This window comes from Ovis aries, chromosome 2 (assembly GCF_016772045.2).
Source record: "Ovis aries strain OAR_USU_Benz2616 breed Rambouillet chromosome 2, ARS-UI_Ramb_v3.0, whole genome shotgun sequence".
Lineage (NCBI taxonomy): Eukaryota > Metazoa > Chordata > Mammalia > Artiodactyla > Bovidae > Ovis > Ovis aries.
This window is the reverse complement of record NC_056055.1, coordinates 12421151-12447729: the sequence shown is the minus strand read 5'-3', so window position 1 is coordinate 12447729 and position 26579 is coordinate 12421151. Positions and strand designations below refer to the sequence as shown.

Here is a 26579-nt window from a genome sequence, read left to right as displayed (position 1 = left end):
ATGGAGCTCAAGACTGCAGATTAAAGAACTGGCCAAAAAGTGTTTAAATAAACTCACAGGTCTGATTTCAAAGACTGTATGGACAGGTGTACAGTTTTCCCTTTTGGAAAGTGCTCCTGCTGGGGAGAGATGCTATCCTGCAACTTGTCCAAATAACCAGGAATTGTAAAAACACAATTTTTGAAAAACAAAAAAAAATCTTACAATGGTCATCACTACTAGGGCGAAGGATGAATTAGTCAAACTCTGTTAACATGTCAAGCTAGTTTCTGGGATATTATTTAGAAAATGGGGGTAATCTAAAGTTTAGGAATAATGAGTCAGAAACTGGCCAAAAGAGAAATATATCCTATAAGCTAAAGAAAAAAAAAAAAAGAAACTCATGAGCATCCTAAATTATAAAGGGAGAGAGCAAAAGAAAGGGATGAGAGCAAAGGAAGAGAAGTCAACTAAAAGATCTTAAAAATCCTCTTGAAAGGCAAGGAAAAGAATTACTCTTTGAATAAGAAACAGACTTACAACCACCCTGTTTCTTTCCTTTACCCAAGGCCACAATGTCCAAACTCCCAAACTCTTTGTTATCTGCATGCCTTGACCCAGCCTTTTGCATAGGGACTCAGAGCCTGCAAAGACTTTAGGCAATCAAGAGTTCCACCCAAGAAAGTAAATATCCCGAAGCATAGATAGGGTGGGTACATTTCTATTGAGGGATGTTTATGGAGAGAGCCTCTGAGCTATGTTGGAATGTCTGCAGTCCACAGGTTTTAGGACAAAGAGATTACAACTTTATAATCAACCCTCAGGATGAGCTAGATTCTTCCAACCAGAGCCAATGGAGGAGTCTTGAGGGATATTTTCTTCTAAGAGCAAATGCATGTTTCTAAAATCAGAAGTAATTCCCAAATTACTTAGAATAGAAGGGTGTGAGGGAAAGGGAAAGAAGGAAAAAGGGAAAGCGAATGGGGGTGGAGGCATACTGTCAAAATAGCTGGCCAAAATATAGAAGTCTGCAGCTGCGATAAGAAAAGCATTCAGCCCAGAATAACAGCAAAGGATTCTGCGGACAAAGGCATCTTCCATTACTTAAGGTTTCCAGTAGCTTAAACTTCAAGTACTTTTCAGAAAATAAGTCAAAATAAATTCTGAGTGCCTGAATTGAAGAGTGATTTAAAACTCACTCTATGTACCTCATATTTATGGTTGCTCATATTTGTGATTGCTCGGTAGGGGGAACAGGGGCAGGGGGAAAAGATGGACTTCGAGCTTGGGGTTAGCAGATGCAAACTATTATCTATAGAATGGATAAACAACATGATCCTAGTGTATAGCACAGGGAACTATATTCACTATCCTGTAATGAACCATAATAGAAGAGAATATGAAAAAGAATACACCTATCTCTATATATCTGAATCACTTTGCTGTACAGCGGAAACTAACATATTATAAATCAACTCTACTTCAATAAAACAAATTTAAATTTTTAAAACTACAACTGCACCTCAACATAAAAAAGTTATGCCTGGAAGATAGTTTTCTGATGTGTTTCTCACGGTGTAAGAGAATAGACACATTTATTTCTGGTGTAGACAAACTATATAATCTTTCTGGAATACAATACGGATGAGTGCATGTGTTTGTGTGGTTTGCATCAAGATTCTAAAATGCACCCTGGATCAGAGACTATGTAACTCTACAACTACAAATTTATACTGTGGAACGAGTTCATTAATGATGAAGATTTTACTCCAAGAGGGCTTAATACAATCGCATATAAGAGTAGAAAAGTTCAGAAACTAATAATACAGTGCTTGCCAACTGAATTATTAAAACTATGTTCCCATGCAATTCAATTTATACAGCCAATAAACATTAAATTGTATTTAAATTAGGTATCTATATATTTATCCCATTTGGCAAACATATCTACAGAGTAAGGTTATATATATATATATACATATATATGTATCCTGAGGTGCTGTGGATACTCTAATTTTCTACAGAAAAATAATATACAGGGCTAAGATAAGAGTAACAGACCAGATGACTGTCTTAAAAAAGAAAAACAATAAAATATACAAAATACTGAACATGTCAGAAGTGGGGAAAGAACAGGTAAGCACTATGATTGACTCAGACTTCGCTGATAGCTCAGTTGGTAAAGAATCCACCTGCAATGCAGGAGACCCCAGTTCGATTCCTGGGTCGGGAAGATCCACTGGAGAAACAACAGGCTACCCACTCCAGTATTCTTGGGCTTCCCTTGTGGCTCAGCTGGTAAAGAATCCGCCTGCAATGCAGGAGACCTGGGTTCAATCCCTGGATTGGGAAGATCCACTGGAGAATGGATAGGCTACCCACTCCAGTATTCCTGGGTTTCCCGAATCCACCTGCAATGTGGGAGGCCTGGGTTCAATTCCTGGGTTAGGAAGATCCCCTAGAGAAGAGAAAGGCTACTCACTCCAGGATTATGGCCTGGAGAATTCCATGGACTATATAGTTCATGGGTTGCAAAGAGTTATACACGACTGAGTGACTTTCCCTTTCACTTCATGATTGACCTGGCTTCCTGCCTCAAGACTGTCCAGCCACTATACAGGGGAAATCCAGGTGGAACCCAGAGAACTTACTGAGTTAAAGAAGCATATCTGGGAACACAAGAAGCTCAAAGCAGCTAGAGTTACCAGAACAGAATACCATAGAGAAGAGAACCAGAAAGAAAACCCCAGAGATCTGCAGCCCCTCCATCCCCTGCCTTGAGTACTCACCAGAGAACAGATCAGAGAAGCATACAGGAATCTGTGAAGAGACTGGAGTGATATCAATTAGAACAGTCTCTGTTTCCACTAGCAAGACTGGAAAGGAAAAAGGAAAGTGAAGTCGCTCAGTTGTCTCCAACTATTTGCGACCCCATGGACTGCAGCCTACCAGGCTCCTCTGTCCATGGGATTTTCCAGGCAATAGTACTGGAGTGGATTGCCATTGCCTTCTCCAGCAGATCTTCCCAACCCAGGGGTGGAACCCAGGTCTCCCGCATTGTAAACAGACGCTTTACCGTCTGAGCCACCAGGGAAGTCTGAGACTGCACAACCTCATAATTCACAGAACCTTGGCTAGAGCACTCAGAAACATCTTGCCCCAGAAGAGGGGAATAATCAGTCCTAGAACTAAACACTGAGTTGATCCCACCTAACAAATTTTAAAAGCGAGACCTAAAAAGACCAAATTCTTTCCAAGTAATTAACTATGACCCAGAACAAAGCTTGAGAATATTTATGGGAACACAAATATCTAGCACCCAACAAGGTAAAATTCACATAGTCTGGCATCCAATCCGTAATTACTAGTCATGCAACGAAGTAGGAAAATATGACCAACATAAGGAGAAAATAGTTTCACAACTGAAACAGAAACAAAACTGAAATAGACGTGAGAATTAACAGATAAGTAGATTAAAACAGTTATTACAACTTATTCCAAATATTAAAAAAGTAGAAACATAAAAGATTATTAAAGAGACCAAAATCAAATTTTTAGAGATGAAAAATACAATGCATAAAATGAGAAATATACTGGATGGGATTAACAAAAATCTGGCATTGCAGAAGAAAGGATTAGCAAAGTGAGAGAAATAGACACTATCCAAAATGAAGCACTGAGAGAAAACGAGAGAGTAAGAAAAATTAAAAGAGCATCAGTGAGTTGTGGGAAAATTTCAAACAGACCACTATACATGTAACTGGAGCTCCCAAAGGAAAGAGAGAGGGTTTCCCTGGTGGCTCAGATGATAAAGAGTCTGCCTGCAATGAGGCAGACCTGGGTTCGATCCCTGGGTTGAATGGCAATCCCCTCCAGTATTCTCGCCTGGGAAATCCCATGGATCGAGGAGCCTGCTGGGCTACAGTGCATGGGGTCACAAAGAATGGAACATGACTGAGTGACTAACACTTTTAAAGGAAAGAGAAGGATATCTGAAAAACAAAGGCCAAAAAGTTCCAAACTTAAATGAAAACTACAAGTTTACATATTCAACAAGTTTAATAAACTATGAACATAAAAAACAAAGAAAATGCATAAAGGCACACTTAATCAAATTTATCAAACATAATGATAACAAGAAAATCTTTAAAACCACCAGATAAAAAAAAAGACATGTGGCACCGAGAGGAATTCGGATAGGGAGAACAGCAGATTTTTCATCAGAAATATGGCAAGCAAGAAGACAGTGATCAACATCTTTAAAGTACTGAAAAAAATATAACCCTATCAATATAAGTTTCTGTCCATGGAAAATGTTTTTCAAAAAGGAGAATTAAGCAAAAACATTTTAAAACAAAACAAATGAAAGGATTTACTGTAAGCAGACCATGGACTATAAGAAATGTTAGAAAGAAATTCTATCAGACAAAGGAAACTTATATCACAAGGACAGATGAATTTTCACAAAGAAATAGAGAATACTGAAACTAGTAATTAAATGGATAAACATAAAAGATAGTTTTCTTACATGTCTCTTTAAATTATAATTGAAATAACTCACAAAATGAGAGAAATATCTACAAAGCATATCTGATAAAGGACTGGTATACAGAGTATATGAAGAACTTTTACAACTCAATAATAAAGACACAAGCCAACTTTAAAAGGAGAAAAAAAATCTGAATAGACATTTCCCAAAGGAAATACATAAATGGCCGGTAAGTATGTAAAAAGATACTCAACAGCTTTAGCCAGTGGCGGGAGGGGGGAGCAAATTCACAATGAGATACCACTTCAAACTCACTAGGAAAGCTATCATCAAAATAACAGGTAATAATAAGAATTGGTGAGGATATAGAGAAACTAGAACCCTCAAACATTGCTGGAGGCAGGGTAAAATGGTAGAGCCACTGTGGAAAACAGCCTGGTAGTCCTTCAAAACATTAAACAGTGTTACCATGCCAGTATAGCCCTAGGTATATACCCAAGGGAAGTGAAAATATGTATCAACACAAAAGCTTATAGAAGAATATTCCTAGAAACATTATCCATAATAGTAAAAAAATGGAAACAACCCAAATGTCTATCGATTGATAAACAGACTAAACAATAAATATCCTACAGTAAGTCCCCTACACATGAATCTTCAAGCTGTGAACTTTCAAAGATGAGAACATGCATTCACTCACATGTACAATCATGTAAGTTAGCTCATATGTTTGTCATGAACTACTGTACTTCTGTACTTTCCAAGGTACTACTGCACTGTAAGACTGAAAATATTTTATTTTGTTTTCTTTATGTTTTATTTGTGTGAAAAGTGTTATAAACTTATTATAGTACAGTATTATATAGTCAATTGTGTTAGTTGGGTTACTAGACTAATTTTGTTGGGCTTACAAATTGGACTTATGAACATGCTCTCAAAATGGAAATCGTTCATATGTAGGGGACTTACTGTATGTTCAAACAACAGAATCTTAACGCGCAAGGGAAAAAATGATAATAAATGCTATCATAGCATGCATCAACCTTAAGAAACATTATACTGTGTGAAAGAAGCCAGCCACACAAGGCCTAATACTATGACTCCATTTATATGAAATGTTCAGGATAGGCAAATCTCTGAGACAGAAGAGTAGATTGGTGTTTGCCAGGGGTTTGGAAAAGGATAAATACAGAATGATGCTTTTGAATTGTGGTGCTGGAGAAGACTCTTGAAAGTCCCTTGGACTGCAAGGAGATCAAACCAGTCAATCTAAAGAAAATTAGCCCTGAATATTCACTGGAAGGACTGATGTGAAAGCTGAAGCTCCAATACTTTGGCCCCTGGTGTGAAGAGCCAACTCACCTGATGCGAAGAACCAACTCTGATGCTGGGAAAGATTAAAGGCAAAAGGAGAAGAGGGTGGCAGAGGATGAGATGATTGGATAGCATCACTGACTCAACGGACATGACTTTGAGCAAACTCTGGGAGTTTGGCCTGCTGCAGCCCATGGGGATGCAAAGAGTCGGACATGACTTAGCAGCCAAACAACAACAAATAGGGAATGACTGGTAATAGATGCGGGGTTTCCTTTGCGGATGGAGAAAATTTTCTAGCACTGTGGTAACAGTTCCACAACACTGAATATATTAAAAAAAAAACACTGAACTGCATTTCTTGGCTGAATTAATGTGAATTATATCCACAAAGCTACTAAAAAGATATCTGACAAAAGTAATAATGATGGGATTTATTATAGAAATAAAATTTTAGAAAAGTTAGGAGGCAGAAAAAGAAAACATATTTAAGAGTTCTATACTATAGAGAGGGATAATATCACTTAAAAATATCATTTAATATAATCAACTTAATTAAATAAATGTAACTGAAAGCCTATTACAAATGCTGAAATCAACCACCTAAAGTAAAACAAGGAATTATAGCTAATATGCCAAAGGAGAAATAAAGCTATAAAAACCACCAAATGCAAAAAATAAAAAAAGAGAGAGAAAGAGAAACAAAGAATAGACAGGACAAATAAGCAAACATCATCAGATGGGCAAGATGATATACTTAAATATGACCATAATAAAATACACACACACACACACACACACACAGAGGAAGTAGTCTAAACATCACCAATGAAATGGCAGCGGTTGTCAGACTGGATAAAAAAGCAAGCGTCAACTCCTCTACATTTCCTACATGAACCATACTTTAAACATGAAGACACAAGTAGTTTAATAGGAAAAGGGAAAAGATGTGTCAAGATGACACTAAAAATGAAACTGGAGTGCCTATACTAATATCTGGCAGAGCAGATTTTAGAGCAAAATATATTACCAAGAACAAAGAAAGCCATTTACTACTGATAAGCGGTCAATTCATCAAGATGACACAATAATAATTAAAGTTTATACATCTAATAAAGTGGAGAAGGAACTGGCAACCACTCCAGTATTCTTGCCTGGAGAATCCCATGGCCAGAGGAACTTGGCAGGCTACAGTCCATGTGGTCGCAGAGTCAGACATGACTGAGCAACTAATATATACACACGCACATTTAATAAGGGAACTTTCAATGATATGAAGTAAAAACTAATGATAAGAGCAACAAACAAATCTGAAATCATGGCCAAAATTTCAATACCCCTCTATAATTAATTGATAAAACAGAAAATCAATAAGGATAACAAGAACTTAACATAATTATCAACTTGATTCTGATTGACATTTTTAGAACACTATTGACTACCAGCAGAATACACATTTTCCTCAAGTGCAAAATGAACGGGTACCAAGACAGACCCTATCCTGGGCCATAAAACAAGTCTCAATAAATTTAAAAGGATTCAAGTCATACAAAGTATGGTCTCTGACCATAACTGAATTAAATTAAAAATCAGTAACAGAAAGATCTTTGGAAGATTACCAAATGCTGAACAACTATCATCTCTTTAAATACCTTATGCAATAAAGAAACTGAAGGGTGAAATTTGAAAGTGCTTTGAACTGAATATTTTGAATGTTTTGAATTGAATGAAGACAAAAACAAAGCATCAGTACTTGCGGGGTGCCACTAAAGCAGTACCTAAGAGGAAAATTATAGCATTAAACACTCTTAATAGAAAAAAAGTCTGACATAAATGACCATCAGAAGCCAGAAAAAAAATGATCTAATTAAACCCAAAGTAAGCAGAAAAAGAAGAAACAATGAATAAATCAGATAATAATATAACTGTGTGTGTGTGTGCTCAATTGCATCTGACTCTTTGTGACCCCATGGACTGCAGCCTTCCAGGCTCCTCTATCCATGGAATTTTCCAGGCAAGAATACTGGAGTGGGTTGCCATTTCCTAATCCAGAGGATCTTCCCGACCCAGGGATCAAACTCAGGTCTCCTGTGTCTCCTGCATCAGCCAGCAGATTCTTTAACACCGGGCCACCTGAGAAGCCCATTAGTAATAGCAATAAACCCAAAAGCTATTTCTTTGAGAAAATCAATACGGTTGTTTAGGGGAAAAAAAAGATAACACAAATTACTAATGGCAGAAACAAAAAGAGGGGTGGTCACTACTGACCCCATACACATTAAAGGATATAAAGAAAAAAGACAGAATGGGGACTTCCTTGGTAGTCCAGTGGTTAAGAATCCACCTGGCAATGCAGGAGATGGGGTTCCATCCCTGGTAAAGGAACTAAGATCCCACGTGCTGTGCAACTAAGGCTACGTGCTGCAACTACTGAGCCTGTGAGCTCCGGAGCCCACGTGACACAGCTAGACAGCCCATAGCTACTGAAGCCTGCACACTCCGGAGCCTGCCTGTCACAACGAGAGAGTCGGAGCGCTGCAAGAAAAGGTCCCACATGAAAAAATGAAGATCCTGCATGCTGGAAGCAAGACTCATGCAACAAATTTTTTAAAAGAATAAAGACAGTGTGGTATGGGCCTAAAGAAAGATAAATAGATTAATGAAATATAACAGAAAGTAGATCTATACTTGTATAAGAAAGTTTTCACAAAGGTAAATAGGCAACATAGTGGAGAAAGAAGAGCCTTTCCAATAAATTGTGCTAAACTGCTGGATATCTGAGTGAAAAACAACTTTTCATTCACATTTCAATCCACATATGAAAATCAACTTAAATGGCTCATAGACCTAAATGTAAAACTTCGAACTATAAAATTGCTAGAGGAAAACAACAAAAGAGAAAATCTCTGTGGAGTTGGATCAGGCAAAGTTTTCCTACGTAAGATATCAAAAGTATGATCCATAAAAGAACAAACTGAAACACAAGTCTTCATCGAAAGCTCTTCTGCTCTTCAAAGGACACTAAGTAAATTTAAAAAGCCACAAACTTGTTAAAAAAAAAAAACAACTTTAAAATCATATCTAATATAAGACTTGTATCCAAAATGTATTTTTAAAATTTCAAAGTTCAGGAAGAAACCACTCACTTCTTAAACTAGGCAAAAGGTCTAGACACTTCATGGAAAAGAATATACAGACAGCAAATAAACACAGAAGAGCAATTATGAAAACCCAAATTAAAACCACAATAAAATACCACTAGATATTAACAGAATAACCAAAATTTAAAAGACTGACCATACCAAGTGTTGGTGAGAATACGAATCAACTAACTCTCACACACTGCTGTGGGAACAGAAGATAGGATCAATTTGGAAAACGAGAGGGATTGGGGGCAGGAGGAGAAGGGGACGACAGAGGATAAGATGGCTGGGTGGCACCACTGACGCCACGGATGTGAGTTTGGGTGAACTCCGGGAGATGGTGATGGACAGGGAGGCCTGGCCTGCTGCAGTTCATGAGGTCACAAAGAGTCGGACACAACTGAGCAACTGAACTGAACTAGACCATTTTTAAAAATTAAATATACACTTACTATCCAATCTAAACATTTCACTCCAAGGTATCTGCTCAAGAGTAAAGAAAGCACATCAGCACAAAGACTTGAGCACAAATGTTTATTATAGTAGCTTTTATCTTTAATAGACAAAAACTGGAAACAGCTCAAATATCAATTCACAAATAGATAAACAGATTGCTATAATGTCCATACAATGGGATTACTCAGCAATTAAAACAAATGAACTAGTCATAGACATAATAGTATATATCAACTCAAAACAACTATACTGAGTGAAAGAAGCCAAACAGAAATCAGCATTTACTATATGATTCCAGTTATATAAAACTATAGAAAAATAAAACTAGTCTATAGTGACCAAAAGCAGACCAGTAAGAGTTGGGAGAACAGGAGGGGAGGGGAAGACAACAGAAGGAAGGACTTCAAAGGGAAGGAGGAAATTTGAGGGGTGATAGGTTTCTTCATTCTTTTGATTGTGATTATTTCAAGGGTATTACACACATCAAAACAAATCAAACTATACATTTTAAATATGTGCAATTCATGTATGTCCTCAATAAAAATATCAATAGAAAGTCTACATCTTATAATAATAAGGAAAATGCCATGTTATAGATTTCCAAAATACAATTTTTAAAGAATATTTTCCTTGGAGGGAAAACACTGGATTATAAGAAAATCTGAGCACCAACTATAATGTATACATATATCAGTAACAACACAAGAGCAACTCAGTGCAGTGTCAGAGACTAAATGAGGTGAGGAGGAGGTCCTGGGAAGGCAGCTGAGAGCACCTGTCAGAGCCTAAAAGGTAAGGGAGCGTCCAGGAGAGGAGGGGACAGAGGTACAGACTCGTGGTTTTGAAGAGCTATAGCGATAAAAACAGAAGTTTAAGAGTATGAGTAGTGAGGTGTAACATGTGCGTGCATGCAAGTCAGAGGACTTGGAGGCGTGACACCCCAAAAACAATGAGTGTGCCAGGACTTACATCTTGGTCTCTAAATACCATTCTTTACTGAAAGGAGCGGCTCTTGGGAGAAATGCTTGAGTCCGGGGCTGGAGGTCAGGGAAGTACATGATGACTTGGAACATGTTCTTGTGCCAGAAAGACAGATAGCACTCAAAGAATTATGAAGATATGTTTAAAAAAAGACAATTAGATTGCAGGGTTCCTTCTTTGCCTAAAATGGACATTTTTGAGCTTCAGAATGAATGTCAGAACAGATTTATAACCCTTTGAATAAAAGAGGAATTTATGAGTTCATTATAATACAAATTAACTAATAAAAGTTTGACAAGAAATAGGATATTTACATAGACCCAAATACTGTTTCACAAAATTCTTATTACTTAGAAAGGAAAAACAGTAACTTTACAGTGAAGAAATCTAGAAGACACTACCTTTATCAAATGATCAAAGTAAACATCACCAGAAACTGGGACAAATACCAAAATCACTGCAGACAGTGACTGCAGCCATGAAATTAAAAAGATGCTGGCTCCTTGGAAGAAAAGCTATGATAAACCTAGACAGTGTATTAAAAAGCACAGACATCACTTTGCTGATGAAGGTCCATATAGTCAAAGCTTTGGCTTTTTCAGTAGCTATGTATGGATGTGAGAGTTGGACCATAAAGAAGGCTGAGTGCCAAAGAACTGATCTTTCAAATTGTGGTGCTGAAGAAGACCCTTGAGAGTCCCTTGGGCTCCAAGGAGATCAAACCAGTCAATCCTAAAGGCAATCAACCCTGAATATTCATTGGAAGGACTGATGCTGAAGCTCCAATACTTTAGTCACCTGATGCAAAGAGCCAATTCATTAGAAAAGACCCTGATGCTGGGAAAGACTGAAGACAAAAAGAGAAGGGGGCAGCAGAGGAAGAGATGGCTAGATGGCACCACCCACTCAATGGATATAAGTCTGAACAAACTCTGGGAGACAGTGAAGGACAGGGAAGTCTGGTGTGCTCGTCCATGAGGTCGCAAAGAATCCGACCCACCTTCGCGACTGAACAACAACACGGTGTGTGCCAGCTGATAGGATGTAATGAGAAGAACACAGCATCACTTTTGAGATATTCCTGACAAAGTTCCAAACTCTGAGTTTAATTTTTAAAAAAAGGGGGAGGATGGTCAAATCCAAATTGAGGAACATTCTACAAAATAACCATCCTATAATCTCTTTAAAAGATCAAGGTCATAAAAGAAAAGAAACTAAGAAACTGTCCCATGCTAAAAGGAGAGTAACAAGAGGCATGGCCAGGTAATACAAGATTCTGAGCTGGATCCTTCACTAGTAAGGGGAGACAACTTATACAACTGGGGAAAACTTCGATGGATTTAAAAATTAGCTGATAGTACAACAATGATGTTCATTTCCAAAGTCAAATGATTGTTTTGTGACTATGTGAAAGAATGTCCTTGTTTTTAGGAAATACATTATAAAGTACTGGAGGATGCTAAGACATCATGTCAGTAATTCATTCCTAATGGACTTGGCAAGATAAAGGTTTCTTTTCATTTCTGTACTGCAGTTGCCACTTTTCTGTAAGTTTGAGAGAAGGAAGGAGGAAGGGAGGAGCAGGGAGAGGCAGCAGAAAAGCCCCATGATCTCAAATAAAATGTGTTTAATTGAAAGAGAGTATTCATGTGTCACTACTAACCGTAAGACTAGGCATGCGCAAGAAGAAACTGAATTAAAGAACATTTTTTAAAAAATCTGGTTAGAAGTTACTGTTACAAATTACATGACTATTCCAGACACACATGTGCCTGATTTTAGAGAAGACAGGAAGAGATGTCTCAGACAAAGGGCAGAGTATAAGAGGCATGCTGCCAAAAGTCAGATAGGTCTGTTGAAAAAGGAGAAGTCTGGACCACAGTAAACAAGGCAGGCAGAGTCATCCCACCAAGTTTTGCTGTATTTCCAAAAGCTAAACAAATATTATACAGAATTAGAAAGACACATTTACATTCAATGCAAAACAAAGAAAGGGCAGATACCCCACAAAAGTGGTCCAAAGAATGTCTTCTGCTTCCAGGATACAGGGAAAATGTGACAAGGTACCACACTCTTTGAAGACGATGGATTATGAAATTCCTTCTGCCAGCTAGTGAGAATAATCTCTTCCAGATGTTGTTTGGCCCACAATGTGTTATTCAAAATATGAAAGTTTTGTTTATTTTCAGAGTTCAAAAGCCAAATAAGAAATCTCCTTTCCTTCACTAACTTCTAATTAAATCAGAGATTAACAGGTTTTGTGTTTTTTTTTAATCAGCATACATCCTAAGTTTAGACTTATACATCCTACTCAAAGTTTTAAGGGCGAAAAAAATCAAACCTGTTGAATATAACCCTAGTATCTACTTCACGATGGGGGAAAAGTGAGGTACTTCATCTCATTTCCTTTCTTGCTATAATAGAACATCACTTTTTTTCAGTGAAGTCCCTCTTGGCAATAACTTTAAAACAGTAGGCAATAGAGGGAAACCTAAAGGAAACTAGTATTGTGCTGTGTGATGAGTTATTCTCAGCTGGGCTAAGGAGATGGGAAGACTGTAGGTTTTCCTGAGAATTCACATATACACTTTTGAGAGAGAAGGAAAGGCTGGCCTCGTTCATTAATATAACAATGCTGTGAGTAACATTTCAAACACTATTACCCTGTGGATGAAATCAGGAATGTGAAGCAAGGGGAATCAAATGACTCTTTCTCTGTTCACAATAATTCAGTAACCATGATAACAAATAAACAACAAAAATAGGGGGCTCCTCCCTAACTTTCACGTGAATGGTATTCGAACTCTTGTTTTCCTTTTATGAACGAGTTCTCAAACGTAACACAGAGTATCTTTCTAAATTATCACTGAAGCTGTTTATCTCAAATGCAGCAGAATATGAAAAGGAAAAAAAGTCTTTTTATAAGCTGTGAGAAGATAATAAAACCACAAGTAGCCACAAGTCCCTCTGCTTGAGATATGACCTAAAAACCAACTGGAGACCTAGAAACAGCTGTGAGGCACACTTTAAATTAGACTTCTAACCATCTAACCATCAGCCTGGATGATGCTGTCCTCAACGTCCAGAAAAAATCATGGGGAAATCCAGATATGTGGAGGACGCAGAGTGTCACACAGAAAGCTTCTCACTAGTGTGAAAGGGATCATATGGCCACTCCAAAGAAAAGATAAGGCTTTAGAACGTGAAATTCCAATTATGAAAGGGATCAGGAAAAAAAAAAGAAAAGGCTTCGCTAAACTGTTATTACCTAAAAAATCTTGGGAGATGAAGAAACAACCACACAGACTCAGCAGCAGCAGTCTCTACCTGACCAAGAATTTCCTGAGGCTTGAAAAGGAGTGTGCTATACGACCAGACTTAGTGTGATTGCTGTTTTAAGCCAAGTCACAGAAATAAAATAAGCAGACAAGACATCTATAAATCCTCTGTGTTCCAAGGTGTCGCCATTTTACACTATTGTAGTTGTGGGTTCCAAGAAACTGAATGTAGAATTCACCCTGCCGCAGAGAAGTGGATCCAGAGGAAAACAAAAGGTCACCTCAAACCACGCCAGTTTCTTTGGGTGATGGCTATGGAGGTGACCGGGATGACAAGCAAGGACACTTCTCCCGCTGGGGCCTGATGGTTTTGTTTTGGAGCCTAATCTCAGATCCATGTTACATGAACTCCTCTCAGTTGGAGTTCAGAACACCACACGGATTTCTTTTGGCCTCAATCCCATAATTGCAGCTGTTTGTACTTATTTGAGGTACGGTGTATTTTGAAACAAAATGAGCCAGACTTCCCCTACTGCCTATGTCAGTGCCTGGTACTAGGAAACATTGACTCTTTCACAGCCAGGCAACTGATGATTGTAGTGCATCCACCATCTGGAGGAAACATAAAGAAATACTGACCAAGGTATGGGAAAGGTTCTCCAAAAAGGAAGCTCATTTCAAAGCAAAGGCAAATATTCCATCGTTGACTTAGTTTCTGGCTTCTCCAGTAGCTCAGTGGGTAAAGAATCTGCCTGCAATGCAGGAGACACAGGAGATGGGAGTTCAATCCCTGGGTCGGGAAGATGCCCTGCAGAAGGAAATGGAAACTCACTCCAGTATTCTTGCCTGGAAAACCCCATGGACAGAGGAGCCTGGTGGGCTACAGTCCATGGGGTCGCAAAGAGTCAGACACGACTCGACTGAGTGACTAAACTACCTCCAGTTTGTTTCTGAACCCATCTATCTCCAAACACATTTCAACCAGTGTATAAGATATTATAGAAGAACAACAGCCATTACTGTGAACAAATAGGTGCCAACAAATTAGATAACCTAGAAGAAATGAAAACATACAGTAGAAATGTACACAATCCACCAGGAAAGAATTATGAAGAAACAGAAAAATTGAACAGCTCAATAGGGAGATTGAAAAGTAAGCAACCCCCCACCCCTAACAAGGAAAGACTAGGACCAGATGGTTTCACTGGTGAATTTTATCAAACATGTAAAGAAGAATTAATAACAGTCTTTCTCAAACTCTTCCAAAAAACTGAAGTGAAGGGAACACTCCCAAACTCACTTTACAAGACCAGCATACCCTGATACCAAAGCCAAGTAAGAATATTTCACGAAAAGCAGACTTCTGGATGATGTAGAAGCAAAAATTCTTAACAAAATTATAGCACACCAAATTCAACAAGTTAGAAGAGTCAGATGCCATGATCAAGTGGGATTTATTTCTAGGGTAGAAGAGTGGGTCAACATAATGCAAAATCTATTAGCACAATATACCATTATTAACAAAATAATGGCTAAAAATCATATGACCCTCTCAATACATGCAAAAAAAGCATTTGACAAAATTTAACACACACTCATGATTAAAAACAAAAACTCAAAACTGAGTAGAGCAGGAACATATCTCAACATAATAAAAGGTATACATGATAAACTGACAGCTAAATCATACTCACTGGTAAAAAATGATTAAAATTTTCCCACCAAGATCAGGTACAAGACAAGAATGCCCACTCTTACCACCTCTTTTCAACATAGACCTGTAAGTCCTAACCAGAGCAATTACACAATAAAAATAAAAGACATTCAAATCAAAAGAAAGCAGTAAAGATGTCTCTGTTTGCAGATGATATGCTCTTATATAAAGAAAATCCTAAAGACTCCATCAAAAAACTTCTAGGTGTAATAAACTAATTCAGTAAAATTGCAGTATATAAAAATCAACATACAAGAATCAGTTCTTGTTCCTATACTCTAAAAAATGAATATACGAAAAATAAAGAAAAGTCCATTTAAATAGCATTTAAAACAGTAAAATTCTTAGGAGTAAATTTAACAAAGGCAGTGAAAGATCTATACACTGAAAATTACAAGACACTGATGAGAAAAACAGAAAACACAAATAAATGGAAGGATAGCCTGTGCTCATGGATCAGAAAAATTAATACAGTTGTGATATGGGATTCCCAGGTGGCACAGTAGTGAAGAACCTGCCTGCAATGCAGGAGACTCGGGTTCAATCCCTGGGTTGGGAAGATCCCCTGAAGGAAGAAATGACAACCCTTTGCAGTATTCTTGCCTGGAAAATTCCATGGACAGAAGAGCCTGAAATGCTACAGTCCATGGGAGTCTCAAAGAGGGACCCAACTGAGCAGCTAACACACACTATCCATACTACTCAAAGCCACCTGCAGATTCAACACAATCCAGATCAAAACTCCAATGGCATTTTTCACAGAAATAGAACAAACAATCCTAAACTGATATGGAATCACAAAAGACCTCACACAACCAAAGCAATCCTGAGAAAGAAGAATGAAGCGGAAGCATCACAATTCCTGATTTCAAGCTTCATTACAAAGCTATGGTAATCAAAATAGCATGGTGAATAAGATCAAGATGGCTGAGTAAGAGGATATGGAGTTCACTGTCCCCCACAAACACTTTAAAAAAATACACTTACATGTAGAACAATCCTCACTGAAACCTGGAAACTGGTAGAAGGACTCCTGTACATCCAAAGTTATAAGAAAAATGCAAAAGTAATCAGGAAGGGAAGAAAAATCAGGTTGGGATCTGTGCCCCTGAGAGTGGATCCAGAGAAAAAGGGAGATTATAGAAGTGGACACGTGCCCTGGGGAGTAAGCAGGTCAGAGCGAATGTGAGCTCACCCCTCAGGGTTTCTGCCCCAGCAACTTGGGATAAGACCTCATCCCCAACAGGTCAGTGACAGCCAATGAGCAGAGAGGAAGTCCTATGTCATACCTAGCTCAGCTCTAGACCCTCCATTTCCAGCCCCACCCCCTACCAAGGTGAAAGCTACCAGCATACCCTCAGAGGAAGTACAAACATGTTGTCCATGGAATTCTCCAGGCCAGAATACTGGAGTGGGTAGCTTTTCCCTTCTCAAGGGGATCTTCCCAACCCAGGGATTGAACTCAGGTCTCTCACATTGCAGGCAGATTCTTTACCAGCTGAGTCACAAGGGAAGACCAAGAATACTAGAGGTGGTAGCCTACCCTTTCTCCAGGGGATCTTCCCAACCCAGGAATTGAACTGGGGTCCCCTGCATTACAGGTATGTTTTTTACTAACTGAGCTATCAGGAAGCCCCAGGAGACTAAGCAACATGCTACTAAAACACCAATGGGTCAATGTGGAAATCAGAAAATATGAAAACACAACACTGCAAAGTCTGTGGGATGGGGCAAAAGCAGCTCTGAGGGAAGTTTACAGTAATACAGACTTGCCTCAAGAAACAAGAAAACTCTCAAATACACAACCTAACATAACCACATACAGCATCAAGAAAAGAAGAACAAATCAAGTACAAATTCAGCAGAAGAAAATAATAAAGATCAGAGAAGAAATAAGTGAAACACGTATCAAAATGCAGTATAAAAGGTCAATAAAACCAAGAGTTGTTTTTTTGAAAGGATAAACAAAATCAACAAATCTCTAGCCAGGCTCACCAAGAAGAAAAAAGGAGGACTTGAATAAGCAAATTAAGAAATCAAAGAGGAGCACTAATAACCCATACCACAGAGATACAAAAATCATAAGAGAATATTACAGCAATGATATACCAACAAACTGGACAACCCAGAAGACATGGACAAATTTCTAGAAACATACAACCTACCAAGAGTGAATCAAGAAGGAACAGATAGATCCTGAACAGATCTATCACTAAAAGTGAGATTGAATTTGAAATTAAAAAAAAAAAACCCTAAAAATCTCCCAACAAACAAAAGTCCAGGACCAGATGGCTTCACAAGGAAATTCTATCAAACATATAAAGAAAAACTAGGACCTATCCTTCTCCGATTATTCCAAAAAACTGAAGAGAATAGAACACACTCATTCATTCTACCAGGCCATCATTATTTTTATATCAAAATCAGACAAAGGCACTACAAAAAAAGAATATTAGAAGCCAATATCTTTGATGAATAGAGACACAAATATCTTCAACAAAATATTAGCAAACCAATCCAACAATATTTTAAAAGGATTATACATAATGATCAAGCTAAATTTATTAAAAGGACACAAGGATGGTTCAACATTTGCAAATTAATCAGTGTGGTACATCACATTAAAAAAAGTAATGATAAAAATCACATGATCATTTCAACAGATGCCAAGAAAGCATATGACAAAACACAATATCCATTCATGATACAAACTTTCATCAAAGTGAGTATAGAAGAAACACCTCTAATCTTAATGAAGGCCATTTATGATAAACCCACAACTAACATCATATTCATAGTTGAAAGTCTTTCCTCTAAATTCAGGAACAAGACAGGATGCCCACTCTTACCACTCCTATTTAACATAGTATTGTAAGTTCTAGCCACAGCAATCAGACAAGAAAAAGAAATAAATGGCATCCAAACTGGATGAGAAGAAATAGAACTGTATTATTTGCAGATGATATGATACCTTATACAGAGAATCCTAAAGTCTCCACTGAAAAACAATTAGCATAAATGAATACAGCAAAGTTGCATGATACAAAATTAACATGCACAAATCTGTTGACTTTCTATACACTAGTAATTAACCCTCACAAAGAGAAAGTTTAAAAAAATCCTGTTTAAAATCACATCAAAAAGAATAAAATGCCTAAGAATAAACTTAACCAAGAAAGTTAAAGACCTATACTCTGAAAACTATAAAATACTGATAAAGGCAACTGAAGGTGACACAAAGAAACAGAAAGATATCTCATGCTGTAGGACTGGAAGATTGTTAATGATGCTAAAATGGCTATGCTACTCAAAGCCATCTACAGATTTAATGCAATCCCTATCAAAATGCCCAGGCCATTTTTCATAGAACTAGAATCATCTGAAAATTCATACAGAATCACAAAAGACCCCAAATTGCCAAAGTAATCTTGGGATAAAAGAACAAAGCTGAAGGTATCAGGCTCCCAGACTTCAGACCTACAGTAAGTAAAACAGACACACAGATCAATGGAACGAAGGAGAAAGCAAGAGTCCACAAATAAACCCACCGGGGTTCAATTCTTGGGTCGGGAAGATCCCCTAGAGAAGGAATTTCCCACTATTCTTCCCTGGGAAATCCCATGGACAGGGGAGCCTGGCAGGCTACAGTCCATGGGGTTGCAAAGAGTCGGACACGACTGAATGATTAACACTTTCACTTATGTCAATTAACCTAAAACAAAGGAGGAAAGCGTATACAATGGAGAAAAGACAGTCTCTTCAAAAGTGGTGCCAGGAAAACCGGACAACTATATATATCAATATGTGTCGTATATTTATTATATTATATAATATATATAAAATAAAACCATGAAATTGGAATATTTCCTCACACCATATACACAAATAAACTCAATATGGATTAAAGACCTAAATTAAGACCTGAAAATGACTATAAGAGAACATAGAAACACTGATATAAATCATAGCAATATTTTTTGGATTCATTTCCTAAGGCAAAAGAAATAAAAGCAAAAATAAACAAATGAGACCTAATTAAACTTTTCTTTTTTAATTTACTTATTCGAGTATAGGTGAATTACAATGTTGTGTTAATTTCTGCTGTACAGGAAAGTGACTCAGTTATACAGATACATTCATTTTCATATTCTTTTCCATTATGGTTTATCACAGGATATTGAATATAGTTCCTTGTATTATACAGTTGGACCTTGATGTTCATCCATTCTATATATACCAGTGCATATCTGATAATCCCAAATTCCCAATTCAACTCTTTCCCATCCTCCACCCCCTTGGCAAGTACCAGTCTATTCTCTATGGAACCTAATTAAACTTAAACACTTTTGTACAGCAAAGGAAACCATTAGCAAAACAAAAAAGACAATCTATAAGAGAAAATATTTGCAAATGATACTACCAATAAGGGGTTAATGTGCAAAATACATAAACAGCTCCTACAACTCAATATAAACAAACAAAAAACCCAATCAAAATATAGACAAGAAGACCTAAATAGATATTTTTCCAAAGAAGACAGACAGATGGCAAAAGGCACATAAAAAGATGCTCAACATCATTAATTATTAGAGAAATGCAAATCAAAACACAATGAGATATCACCCCACACCTGTCAGAATGGCTATCATTAAAATGTAAACAACAAAAGTTGGGAGGAGATGGAGGAAAGAGAGCTCTTCTGCAACAACTGTTAGTGGGAATGTAAACAGGTGCAGCCACTGTGCAAACCGGTATAGAGGTTTCCCAAAAAACTAACAACACTACTACCATATGATCTAGCAATTCCACTTCCCGACATTTGTGTAGATAAAATGAAAACACGAATTTGAAAAGATACAGGCACCCCACTGTTCACAGCAGCACCATTTATAACAGCCAAGACATGGAAGCTACACAAGTAGCCAGCAACGGATGAATGAGTGGATGAAGAAAAAGACCTGCAAATGATACGAAAAGACCCCAAACTATAAAACTGCTAGAAAAACCATAGGGAAGGCGTTCCTAGACACACTGGTCTTGGCAATGATGTTTCAGATATAGCACCAAAAGCACAAACAATGGAAGCAAAAACAAGTGGAACTACATCAAACTAAAACCATCTGCACATGGAATGAAATTATCGACAAAATGAAAAGTCAGTCTGGAATCGGAGAAAAAAATTGCAAACCATCTATCTGATCAAGGGTTAATACAACCATGTCAAAACAACAAACAACTAATAATGGGCAAAAGCCTTGAATAGACATTCCTCTACAGAAGACATGCAGAACAGATACGTGAAAACAAGTTCATTGCTAGTCCCCGGAGAAATGCAAATCCGAACAACAACAATGTATCAACTCACACCTCAGAATCAGCTCATTTCAGTTGGTGTCGGACTCTTTGCAACCCCATGAACCGCAGCACGCCAGGCCTCCCTGTCCATCACCAACTCCCGGAGTTCGCTCAAACTCACGTTCATCGAGTCAGTGATGCCATTCAGCCATCTCATCCTCTGTTGTCCCTTTCTCCTCCTACCCCCAATCCCCTCCTCCAGCATCAGAGTCTTCTCCAATGAGTCAACTGTTCGCATGAGGTGGCCAAAGTACTGGAGTTTCAGCTTTAGCATCAGTCCTTCCAAAGAACACCCAGGACTGACCTCCTTTAGAACGGACTGGTTGGATCTCCTTGCAGTTCAAGGGACTCTCAAGAGTCTTCTCCAACACAAAAAGAGACCAGTTTTGGCAACATGATGGAGAGAAAAGAATCCTTGTACCCTACTGACAGCAATGTAAGTTGGTTCAGCCACTATAGGAAACAATATGAATTTCCTCAAAAAATTACAAATAGACCTACCATATGATCCACCAATCCCACTTCTGGGTATACAGCCAAAGGAAATAAAATCACTATCTCAAAGAGATAACCAGACTCCCATGTCTCCTGCAGCATTATTTGTAATAGCTGAGACATGCCCACAAGCTAGGTGTGCATCACTGGGTGACTGGATAAAGAGAATGTGGTACATATATATACAATGGAATATTATTCAGTCATAAAAGAGAAAGCAATCCTGCCATTTGCCACACCACAGATGAACCCAGAATGCACTATGCAAAGCGAAGTAAGTCAGAAACAGAAAGATAAAATACTATGTGATCTTACTTAATCTGTGAAATCTAAAAAGGCGAACTCATAGAAATAGTAGAATTAGTGGTGATCAGTGGCAAGTGGGTGGGGGATAAGGAGAGACATTGGTCAAAGGATACAACTTTCCAGCTATAAAATGAGTTAAGTTCTGGGGATCTAATGTACAGATAGTAATTAACATACTACATTATATACTTGAAAGTTGATGAGAGTAGGTCTTAAATGCTATCTGCTGCTGCTGCTGCTGCTAAGTCGCTTCAGTCGTGTCCGACTCTGTGCAACCCCATAGATGGCAGCTTCTCTATCCCTGGGATTCTCCAGGCAAGAACACTGGAGTGGGTTGCCATTTCCTCCTCCAATGCATGAAAGTGAAAACTGAAAGTGAAGTCGCTCAGTCGTGCCCGACTCTTAGAGACCCCATGGACTGCAGCCTACCAGGCTTCTCCGTCCATCACCACCCTCGAAAAGCTGATTTTTTGAGATAATGGATGTGTTAACTAACCTTATTGCAATAATGATTTTGCAACCTATTCATGTATCTGTTCATCATGCTATACACCTTAAGCTTACACAATGTATCAATAATATTGCAAAGAAATGGGAAAAAAATAAGAGTCTTAGACTGAAGTGGGCAAAAGAAATAGATTATTTCAAAATGTTGTACAAAACTTTACTCTAAGCTCTCTGTTAATTAAAGTAAAAGAAAAAAAGAATTGCACATTAACTATCAGGAGAGAGACACTATTCTCTTCTACTAAATACTAGTAATAGTTTTATAGTAAAAAATTAACAGAAATATAAATGACATGATAACTTCTATCAATTTCAATGAAATCTGAAAACAAAAATCCATGGTTCTCAGGAGGCATTTCACCCATGAACTTAAAACAGCAATACACACAAAAGCAAGCACTTCTCACTCCTAACCTGACCTCTTGATATAGTAGAACCCAGTCTCCTGTATTTTCTAAGTCTCCTTAAGTAATCCAGAAGTAACCTCTGATTATATGCCATTGTCTTAAATCAAGAGTTCTAGAAAGACTTTTACAAAGGAACCAGAGTATTGGATTCTCTATGTAGAGTGACTAATCTGACACAAAGGGAAAGCAGAGGTTCCCCAACCAGGCTTTGCCACTGAACACAGAAGCACTGATTCCTTGGCCCTAACTGAGGCCAACTGAATCAGACTCTGTACAGGTGGGAACCAAGAATTCTCATTTTAACAATTGTCCAAAATAAGCCTAGGCTGAAAGCCAGATGTGATAACTCCTATATAAGACTAGCGATTCTCAAACTGTGGCATGCAGCCTCCAGAATTCACTGGAGATCTTGTTCCAACAATCAGTATTTGGGCTCCACCCTCTAAGTTTTGAGGCAGTAGGTCTGAGATGGGCCTGAGAATTTGTACTTACTAACAGGTACTGCTAGTCTTGGGACCACACTTTGAGAAATACTCACTGGACTGTCCATTTAATACTACGCGATAACATTATCAGTTGCTTCAAATAGCCTTAGAGAGAACTAGAAAAGTTGATGACTCAAGACTGAAGTCTCTGATAAGTGCCTGAAGTTTAAGAGGTCGGTCTATTAATCTAACACCAGTTCCATGTACTTTTGACTCCAGGCATTTGGAACTTTAACAAAATCAATTGGATTACAATCCAAATTGAGGGTCATTTCACCTATTCAAGGATGAGGATAGCTAGGAATTTTCTCAGGAAGGAGTTTTTGGATTATTCAATAAAGACTTTTAACTGAAACGCCACAGAAAAATGCAGGGCAGATATATAATCCTTGGACACTTTTCTTTTAAAACACACTTAGTGAAGAGGCTAAGAACATGTGTTTGAGCAGGACTTGATCCCAGTGTGTGTCCATAGGAATAAAGAGCTGCGATGTACCCATCACATTATCACATGAAGTGACCTGCGGAGTGGAGCTGTTTAATGCTGTCCATCTGAATGGTGAAGCATGTCTGCCAAAAGCAATTGCTTTACGTTTCGACAGCGTTCACACCAAGCTCTCCTTTAGCAAAGGACTGGACAACACATCTGAGGCTTCTTAAATTTGTTTCCTGTTCATGAGCATAAGATATTATAGCTCTACTGGAAAGGCAATATCTAACTCATATATATAGAGGGTTCTTTAAAGCTATTAAATTATAAATTTGAAAAAAGGCAGAGAGGTGTGGACACATGTTTTATATCATTTGCAAGTGGAATCTGATCTGTTAAAAGGTAATTCCTGTATACCATGTGACTCTCGGTGCCTTTCTGTTAATCCTCTTAAGCAACATTAATGTCCAAAATCTTTGAGATCTGCCAATTCAACCCAGAGGCATTTCCTCATGATCAAAAGCTATGATTAAAGAACTCATACTGTAAATGGTCATAAACCGACTTCTGAATAAAAATGCTACAAGCCTAAATTTCCTGATGTGTTCCCACCCAATTTCCAGTTGAAACGCATGTAAATAAAGACAAAAAGGCAAAAACTCAAAATGGCTAAGAAATCAAGAAGAGTAGGCAGCCATTTATAAGAACCTGGGAATAATATACATTAAGTACAGTAATATCTAAAGTGCAGTGAAGACGGAGCAGAACTGAAAGCAATCAGTGTCCAATGAATGCTTTGCGTGATGAAAACAACAGGAAGAAGTAAGTTGGAAGGATCAGACCTTCCCCACTCTACCTCATTTTCCAGAAAAAAGGGTTGGGGACCAAAGAGAGCAGCAGGGACCAACCCCTTACCATGCAGCTCTGCTTTCTGAAATGCAGCAACGACCAGACAGTAATCCACTATTTTCCCTTTCTCCCATCACTTTAATAAGTTCTATGCCAAGACATTTGTTCATAAATCAGTTGGTAGTGGTGGTATTGTTTAGTCACAAAGTTGTGTCCAACTCTGCGACTCATGGACTATAGCCCCCCAGGCTCTTCTGTTCACTGGATTTTCCAGGCAAGAATACTGGAATGGGTTGCCATTTCCTACTCCAGGGGATCTCCCCGAACCAGGGATCAAACCCACGTTTCCTCCACCGGCAGGCAGATTCTTTACTGCTAAGTCACCAGGGAAGCCCAAATCAGTAAGTACAATAAATAATCCACTGTCTGGCCTGTGGCCTCCTGAATATAGGAGAACAGAAGTCTAGTTCTAACCGATGTGGGTAGAGGGAGAATTTTAACACGAAAATTTTCCTGTCCTTAGCCAGGCCCCTCAGCACTGATTTATAACTCAGGAAAGAACGGGAACCCCCTTCCTTGGAAAGACTTCTTGGGGATCCGGGGTCAGGGTTTTCTCCTGTTTTAGCAGTCAAGGTGCAGAACCTCTGTGGTAGTCAGGAGGGTGGGCCTCGTCACTTCACAAGGGCACATGGCTAAGTGGGAGAGTTAGGTCCGGAATGCAGTCAGCGATGGACCACTTGCCCAGCTGTGTGCCTTGGTGTGCAGCTGTGTCTGTCCCGAAGAAGAACCTTTCTGAGACTAGTCAGGAGATACACAGCTAGCAAATGAGGAGTGGTTTTAACTCCAAAGTCAAAGCCTGCACTATTCAATGACGGTCACTTGCCAGATGCGGACCGTACAGAAACAGAACATTTCCATCTCTGCAAAAACTTCTCTTGGGCTGTGCAGGCATACTGTGCACAAAAACCATGATGTAGAAAGAAACGTTGCCACTTTTCAATTCAAATGGAAGAAGCTTTATTCTACCAAATGGGCTCTCCAGAGAGTTCTGCCATTTTGGAGTCAGCATGAGACCTAACTAGATGCATCAAGAAAAATGTAAACATCAAGACAAGTAATTATAATAAGCTCATAGCTAACCCTTCTTTTTCACCATGTTTTCTAACTTTTAATACATTAAAACCAAACACATGGAAGCACTGAGATGTCCTATGTTCCTTAAAGAGGAAGAGAGTTCTAATTACATATTCATCTATATTCATCTATTTTCCTTTCCTCATAAAATTCCCTTGAGAAATCAATTTTCAACCTTATTTCTAATCCATCTCAATCTATACCCTAATCAGTAAATCAGTATGTACTGTAGTTATTATAAGGCAAAATAAGCAATTAATTTTACCAGTCAACACTCGCTGTATGTCAAAGTTAATCACACAAAACCAAAAGCAAGTAAGAACATATTTCAGAAAGAATTTGTCTTTTAAAATAGGGAAAGTGTCACATGATGTAAACTAACAATGGGTGGGGATGGAATCTAAAAAAATTATTCAAATGAACTTATTTGCAAAAGACAGACTCACAGGCTTCAAAAACAAATTTATGGTTACCAAAAGGGAAAGGTTGAGGGGAGGGATAAATTAGGAATTTGGGATTAACACATACACACTACTATATATAAAATAGATAATCAACAAGGACATAAGAAACTCTACTCAATATTCTGTAATAACCTATATGGGAAAAGGATCTGAAAAAGAATGGATATATGTATATGCGTAGCCGAACCACTCTCCTGTATACCTGAAACTAACACAATATCGTAAATCAACTTTACTGCACCATAATATAAAGATAAAATAAATAAACAAGTGGATATTGCTATTACAAGTTTTTTTAATTAAGTTGGCTGAAAAGCAAAAAACTAAAGTAAAAAATGTAAACTATATCACATACTGAACTGTTATGTTATGACCTGAAACCAATATAATGTTACACATCAAGTAAATCTCAATTTTAAAAATGAAACTATTAAAAAAAAAAAAAGGATGGGGAATAGTGAGGGTGAGTGTAAAGCAATATCCATTGTCTTCTGAGAGCTAGATAGGAAGGCATTCTTTTATCCCTAATCAAAGTCAGATAAACCAGAAGATCTAAAGCCACAAACAGAGATAGGATGTTTCCCGCCAAGGCCGAAAGAACAAAGAACTATCAGTAAAAGAGGAATACAAAAGACAGGCTCCAGAAATATGTGGTTTTTCCAAACTTAAAAGTTCTCAGTTCAGTTCAGTCGCTCAGTAGTGTCCGACTCTTTGCGACCCCATGAATCGCAGCACGCCAGGCCTCCCTGTCCATCACCAACTCCTGGAGTTCACTCAGACTCACGTCCATCGA

The 26579-nt window shown here is 38.1% G+C and overlaps 1 protein-coding gene across 8 annotated transcripts in view; it reads right to left on the bottom strand.

Annotated features, from left to right (window-relative positions):
* Positions 1 to 26579, bottom strand: part of LPAR1 (lysophosphatidic acid receptor 1) — a 163912-nt gene that overhangs the window by 100704 nt on the left and 36629 nt on the right. Inside the window, exon 1 of one of the 8 annotated variants that reach the window (XM_042242623.2) lies at positions 2769 to 26579. This exon is cut by the window's right edge and continues 35292 nt beyond it. The gene's annotated coding sequence lies outside the window, so the exon portion shown is untranslated. 8 annotated transcript variants of the gene reach the window in all.